The sequence below is a fragment of the Cupressus sempervirens genome, chromosome 9, assembly GCF_028749045.1.
Source record: "Cupressus sempervirens isolate cs-2001-9-10 chromosome 9, ASM2874904v1, whole genome shotgun sequence".
Classification (NCBI taxonomy): Eukaryota; Viridiplantae; Streptophyta; class Pinopsida; order Cupressales; family Cupressaceae; genus Cupressus; species Cupressus sempervirens.
This window is the reverse complement of record NC_143126.1, coordinates 10,600,955-10,609,277: the sequence shown is the minus strand read 5'-3', so window position 1 is coordinate 10,609,277 and position 8,323 is coordinate 10,600,955.

The following is an 8,323-nucleotide window of genomic DNA, read 5'->3' as shown; positions in this document are numbered from 1 at the left end:
GAAGAAAATTATGCGAAGTAAGGAATGATGACCACCTTGAAAGTATAATAAAGGGTATTGAACCCCTATTGAGAAAAAGAAGAAGAGTAATACTGTTGATGGGAGGTAATTATGAGGAACTAAATAAGGAAACAAAGCTTACAATTTTGCAGAAGTTAGTAAAAATAAAATGATTACAGAAGTAACTTCGTAGGTAACTATTGGTAGTGATACCATGCAAGTGGATAATAAAATAATTACCTTGGATACAACAAAAGGTTTGTTCAAGGATTTTAGGTAATCCATTGTTGACGATTTGGTCAACTATACCATTTTTGAAGATGAGGAAGAGAAAAAGAGCAAGAAAGAAGAGGAAGAAAGAAAGAAAGAAGTAGAGAAAAAGAAGAAGATAAGAATAAGATAGAAGAGAAAAAATAGGCAAGAGCCTACAACACAATGGTAAATTGTGAGCCTCTTATCGAAGAGGTCTTGGGTTCGAATCTACCTATGCTTAATAAAATTATAATTAATAATAATAAATATTAATTAATCTTGGCTTTGACCTCTTATCGATAAAAAAAAAAAAAAAAAAAGATAGAAGAGAAAAAGAAGAAGAAAGAAAAGGAAGATATCCATAAAAGAAAGAGAAATGAGTAGAAAAGAAGAAGTTAGATTAAAAGAAGAAAATAGAAGAAGAGGTAAGGAATAAGGAAGAAGAAAGGAAGAGGTGAGAAGAAGTGGTAAATAAGGAGGAAGAAGATAGAAGAAGAAAAGAAAAAAGGAGGAAGAAGAGAAGAAGAAAAGAATAAAAATGAGGAAGAAGAAAATAAAGAAAGTATATCTAGTTCTTCTAGGACACGCCTTGCACTAGTAGCCTTGACATGATCAAATGATGATGAACAAATAGAATTGATCTCATCACTCAAAAAGATTATAGAAAAGAGCAAGAAGGTGGAGAGTCTTCAGAGTTCACTGATAGAAGTAACAACAGACTTCAAAGCACCATATCAATAAGGATGACAAAATCATGTCCACGGGACAAAGAAAAAGTTGTAATTCAAGATTTTGACATAGAGTTCACTAACTTATATGATACAACCACCTCGAAGGAATAAATTTTGCATGATATAGAGATATTTAGAAAAGTTAGTGACAATATTAGAGGTGATTTGAAAAATCTTGATCAGAAGATTAAGGAATTAAGACAATGTTTAACAGAAGGGAAGATTGTGTATGGGAAGTGCATTAGAGAACACACATTAATCAAAGATATTTTAGATGAGATGATCTCTAAACTCAGAGAGATTGAGGTACTTGTAAATGAAGTACAAAACCCCCCAGTTTAGTTTGTTGATCTAGAAATGAGAGTCAACAAAATCAATCATGAAATCAGGCTTTTGGAGCTGCAAAAGTAGATGATATTGAAGCAATTTTCATTAGAGATAGATAGAATTCTTCCTGTACAGATCAAGATGCAATAGAGATCACTTCTTATGCTCTATGTGCGGTATTGAGTATTGTAGATGTAGTAAAGGATAAATGGGAAATAGAGTTCCCAATCTTGAAAAAGAACTTTTATGATTGCATCTCACTCACCAGTCAACAATAACCTTGAAGGAAAAGATAACAAATTTTGATTTGTACATAAGTTTTGACACCTTTTTCATTGATGTCGAAGGGGGAGAGATAAGGAAAATTGTATATATATATATATATATATATATATATATATATATATGTATGTATGTATAATCCCCTTATGTATATGTATGTATCTATGTATGTACACACACACACACACACATATGAGAGTAAGGGGGGTTATAATGTAATTAGGAGATATAAGGAAAATATGGTATATGTAATGATCCACAATTTTTGAAATTGAAATTCTGTAAAAGCCAAGTTTTGTAAAATTTTGAAGTTTTATTTTGAGACTTAGCCAATTTTATCATATGTTGCCATCAATTACAAAGGGGAGATTATTGCCAATTTGAGTATGTTTTTTTTTTTTTTTTTTTGAATTTATAATGTTGTCATTTATGGCAACATATCAGTTATATGAGGTGGACAGAACATGGAGATGAAGATATGATAGTTATACGCAGAAAATTGTTATTAAGTGTTGTTAGTCTCAAAATGGTTTTGACATTTGAGTACCAACACAACTTAACCACTTTCTACATTGAAGCCAAGTACACTATGTATGCCGAGCCATAGCTTGTGCCAAGTCAGGAAATCCATTGGGTGCCGAGTGATCTTCAGGTGCCGAGTGAAGATCAAGTGTGGAGTCATTGATGATGTTGAGCATCAGGAATTAGTAAGTGTCTAGTAACACGAAATGCACATATGAGTTTGTAACTTCACTAATTCAGATGTCAACCATTTTCATGCTGACATATGACAAATTTTGAAATATTTGAGTGATAAGATTGAATCTTCCATGCAATCTACATGCAGCCAATAAGAAAAATGGAAAAGGCATGCAACCAATAATAAAAGTGCAAGGAATGAGCCAGAAACAAAGATTCAATATGGATCGTAGATCCATGTCCAACCCTAAGTCTTTGAATGTCTTTATAAGGAAGACAAAATCTCATTGAATTATATAGATGGATGAAGGAGTGAATGAAAAACTCTAGTGGAGTTCAAAGTGAAGAGTAAAAGACTTAGAAGAAGAGAGCAACAGTTAAATATTCAGTTGATCAGAACTAAGCAAGGAATACAAACAAACATCAGATTTCATAGAATCAAGATCAGAGAAAGCAGATCAAGTGCCTAAATTCAACAATCAAGGATTGTAAGCCACCAGGTTTATTATACCTAATACTCTCTAGCAATTGTATTAGAAAGGAAACCCTATGGAGATAGGTTAGCTTAACAGCTATATTTTTGATCCTTTAAATAGGTGATTAAATCATTTAACAGGGTAACACTTCATGTAAAGTGTTTGTAAATCCTTTAACCAGGTCACTATTGATATAGTGTAAAGCCTTTAACAAGGCAAACCATCAGAAGTGGTCAAACATTATTGTTGCAGTGATTTTGTGGGTATCATCCCCACCCCATTTTTACCTTCTTATTCCTAGAGGGTTTATGGGTTACCAAAATCTCAAGTGTTATGTGATGATGCATATGTGTTTCTCTTAATTGCTTAATGTTGATATGCATGCATGTTCATTTCAATAATATGTTATTAAAGGGTATAAAAAGTGGACAAAAGCTAATACTTTTGATTCACCCCCCCTCTCAGAAGCATTCTTTCCATTAAGACATTCCAACAATTGGTATCAGAGCTGCAAGGTTCTCACAAGGAGAAGTCTAATAGCTTGGAGAAAAAGATCTAAATATGGAAGTCTTCAAACTTGGGAAGATTATTGACAATCAACTGATTGATGTGCAACTGGCTCTACTCAAAGTAGAGGAAGCCAGGGAGGAACTGAGAAAATCTTTGAAAAGAAGGAAGGATATAGCCATACCTGAAAATGATATAAACTACAAGGAGATTGATACCACAAAACTGTTTGCCAATGGAGAAAGAGTTTGATGTAGCAATAGTAGAACTGATGGAGAAAAACAAAGTTCAAGCAGATAAGATAAGATCTCTCAAGATGGAACATGAACCACAGGCCATAATGTTATGTGAAATCACTGAACAAACAAAAAGAGCAGTTGAGGATAGAGTCATGATGGAAGATGACAAAAGAAATCTTGCAAATAGACTTGAAGAAAAATGCATTGAATTAACAAGGATCTCAAACATGTAGATGGATACATTTGCCCAAATGATGAACCTTCATCATGAACTTAATATGAAAGATATTGAGATCTCTACTTTGAGGATGCAGAATGAACAATTGCAAAATGAATTGAACAAAGAAAAAGAAATAGAAGAGAATCTCAACAAGTCAAGTGAAGCCATCAAGTACTTTGAACAGTTGATGAAATTCCCAAGATCAGCCCATGATACATCAGGACTTGGATACAACAACACTGAAGTAGGGGAATCATCAAAGAGTGTTGAGCAAATAAGTGACAAAGGTAAGGATTCTAAACCCACTTGTCATTACTATAATAAAAGGGGGCATACTGCTAATGTTTGCAAGAGTAGAAGAATCAATCAACAAAACACACCCAAAAGCAAGAGTTACTGTCACAAGTGCAACATGCAAGGACATATGACACAAGATTGTAGATCCAAAGTCACAATGACACAAAGATTTGATGGACATTGTCATAATTGTAAGAAGTATGGACATAGAGCATTTGAATGTAGATCAAAGCCTATGTGGACATCAAATCAACTAGCAAAAACAAAAGGGAATGAAAGTCACTATCATTGGGATTATAACACCAAGTATAGCTGTCATTATTGTTAGGAATATGGACATATTTCTGAAGTACACACTTTAGAGGAAATTATAGCAAGTGGCTAAGTCAAACCACTTGTTTCAACTGCTTGAAAACTAGTCATATCAGCAGAAACTATCCTACAAGGTCCAAAGCACCAAAAACTAAATCCAACAAAGGAAAAGAAAAGATTGATGTCGAGAAAATAAGAAGACAAATGAATAAGACTTGGAAGAAGAAAGATGAGTGTAGCACATCAAGTGGAGGGATCACTTCTGTTGGATACAATTAAGTAATTGTGTATTGTCTTTGATGTTACACAAATGCCATATCAGTTATCAGACAGAGTCTATCGAGTTCTGTCGGTCAGGAAAACAGTTTACAGAGTCTTCCGAGCTCAGTCGGTCAGTAAAGCCTTTTGCAGTGTATACCGAGCGTTCCTGTATGTCACACGGTGAGTTAATGATAACCAAGTTCGCTCGGTAAGCTAAGAAAAGTTTAGTTCTTACCGAGATCACTCGGGTATCAAAGGATTTTGTAGCGAACGGTTAGTATTAACCGAGTTCGCACGATAAGCTAAGGAAAGCTTAGTTTTCACCGAGCTCACTCGGTAATCGAAGACAGCTTTTACCGAGTCCAGTCAGTTTCAAAAGGAAGTGGCAAGTTTACCGAATTCCCCGGTAACTGTAGTTTTTACCGAGTTCTGTCGGTTAACACAGGAAGCAGTTTTTTTTTGAGTCGGCCAGTGAAGAATTTTGTTTTTGATTATTAGTTCAAGCCGACTTTTGGAATATGTTTTGTTAAGTTGGTTGGGCCGACCTGGTATCATGTATAGTATATAAAGAGAGGCTCAAGATGTGGAAAAGTGTGGATACGAATAGTGCAAGGAAATGCAATGAAGAGACTTGTGTGTGCCTAAGCAGAGTTGAGCAGAAGGAAATCTTGGAGCTGCAAAGATATATTTAATCAGTAAGGATCTTGTGGAGCTAAACTGAGATCTATATTCAGCAAGATAAGTTGCATGTATTTTCAGATCATTCATTGTTGCTTTCTAACCATTGTAACAGTGATTCCAAAATCTCCTAACAGAGTTGGTTTAACAACCATTCCATAAATCTTTTAACAGGGTGGGAATTCAGTTGAATTGTTCTAAAGACCTCTTACAAGGCCACTCCTAACAGGGTGATTAAATCCTCTAACAGGGTCACACCTAACAGTGTGTTTTGTAACCTTTAACAGGGTTGGCTCCTAACAGGGCTCACTTCAGAAGAGTGAAAATTGGTGACTAGTTGCTGGTGGTTTTTCCCATATTGGGTTTTCACGTAAATCTGGTGTCTACTGTGTTCATAATTGCTTTCTTTTGCATGGTTGCTTATTTTAGTAAATGCTTAATAAATTAACTAAACATCTATCCAGTTTTAAGCAGCAATTTATGTGTTTACCAAGTAGCAGCAGCAACTAAGTTTAAGGCATCTTTGGGACTATTTGAAAATGTTTTTGGGGTAACTGATTCACCCCTCCCCTCTCAGTTATCCCATCTTCATTTTCCAACACACTTCACCCAATGGGTCAAGTGATCACACTTCATCAAACTAAGCATAAGAGAGGTGTATGGGACTGATATGCAAAGTTACATCATACATTAGTCCCAAGACAAAGAAGTACTGAAAAGAAGAAATAAGCATGAAACAAGATGCCAAGACAAAAATTTAAATGATGATGCCGAGCTATCTTTGGAAGCTGAGTAAAATTCTAATGGATGCCGAGTTCTTAACAATGACCAAGTTGATAACTAATGCCGAGTTAAATAACTCCAATGGAAGCCGAGTGAAGTGGAAATGTAGTGCAAGTCGAGTAATCCTTCAGAAGCCGAGTGTGCAGTTGAGCATTTAATGCGATGGAAATAGGTTATATTATTGCGATTTTAATCACTGTTCTTTATCGCGAACCAGAAGGAAAGGAGAAGAAAAGAGCAAAGTGACTTCATAGCAAAGAATCTAGTGTTCCAAACAGATTTCAACTTCTTTCAACAACGATTAAGCATAAATCTCATCGATCAAAGGTATTTCATTCAAGTGTCGAGCTACGTAGAGTTTGAAAGCTTATTTATATTTTAAAACCCTAGTTTGGAAAACAATGGCATCTGGGTATGGAACCACTAAAGGGAAGGAAAGTCATGAAGTATAATTGGTCAGTAAAGAAGTCAAACAACCTGAATTCAAGCCCATTCCAAAAGTCGCCTACAAAAATGACCCTGCTGGCACATTATCCATTATTCCATCCAAAGTAGTTATGGTGCAGGATGTAAGGAAGTGTTATAAATGTAAAATTGGTGCCATAGGTGATCTTGAAATTTCCCAAGCCTATGAAAAACTATGCGAGAATAAGATTTTGAAGGATGAATACAAGATAGTCGAGAGAAAGGGTTTGACTAATGCCCTAGTTTATCCTATAGTATTCAAAATTGAATGGATACAGATTATTTTAAGCAGAATCCACAATGGATGTTTATGGTTGGAAATAGGTCCAGTTAAGATTACAAAAGGGATAGTACATAGGGTTACAGGTTTCCCAACCCTAGATCAGACCAAGACCCTGCGCAATGAATCCAAGGAGGTTATTAGGAAAAACACAGGTGCCCATTGGAATAAAAGAGGGATGACAATTCACACCATCCAGGATCCTCTCGTTGAATTTGCTGTTAGAATCATTGCCCACAAATTCTACCAATCCAGTCTATTGAATAGTGTGCCATGCATAGCTGTTGATGTAGCATACAAACTGGTAAAGAAAGATCACACATATGATTTGTCATAACTTATGTTGCAACAGATAAATGAAAACCTAGGAGCTATAAGGAGATCAAAAGGTGCTCAATGCAAATTTGGTTCAGTTCTTATGTGTATGTTCTTTTATGTTATGAAAGAGTTTCCTTCTATAGGAAAGGTGAATTGGGACCCTAACAAGACTGCAATAACACAAATCAATGAGTTCATTGATCATATGGGTGATAACTTTGAAGCCCAAATGACAAGCTATTTTGAGGATTTCAAGAAATCCATGAAGTAAAGGGTAAGAATACCAGTTTCCTTAGTGTAAAAATACATCAATGACATATGTTTCCTAGTTGATATTGATTTCACCTATATCTAAGCAGCAACTCCAAGAGTGAGATGGCTAAGGCCATTTGGTTATGAACTAGATGTGGATGAAGCATCTGTAGCTATCACTGCTTTGCTTGTGTAGTTTATCAGGCAAAACATATAAAGTTTTGATTGATGAGCTTCGTAGGAACATCACAAACATGTGTGAAGTTAGGTATAGATACCTGAGACTATGATGATGATGTAAGAGAGTGTGTAGGACTATATGGACTCTAGTGGCATAGTTATGATGAGTTTACCAATTACAATAGTATATAGGCATAACAAAGCATGATGAGGAAATGGATATTTTGGGTTAAGGAATTATTTTATTGATGAAATAATTACTCAACTAATTAAGGAGTACATCCTAGATATTAACCCTAAGCCAACAAGAGTCAATATTGTATTTTTATAAATGTATAAAGGCACAAAGGATGACATAGTGAATATTTGATAATTAGCAAGGTATAAAGGAAGATTACTAAATGTGAAGTTATGTGAAGTAATCGTGTGAGTATATGCGATATTGATGTAATATTTTGTGATGAGAATTCTTATGTATGATTAGAGGAATGTGAACTTTGTGTGAGAAGCAAAGGCGATATCATATATTGAAGATATCAGTAGCAGTGCAAAGTGGTTTTTGTATCTATCCCTTTGTATTGAAGAATATATTATACATTGCATGTTAGGGCAGTGGGATCATCTTGCATACATTTTTTAATTGTATATAACAACCCTAATAGGTTTGAGGCTTCTAACAAGGCCTAGTCCTCTAATAAGGACCGAGACATTATACAGATGTAATAGACTCCTAATAGGGTCAATATCTTTCACAAGATACTTTT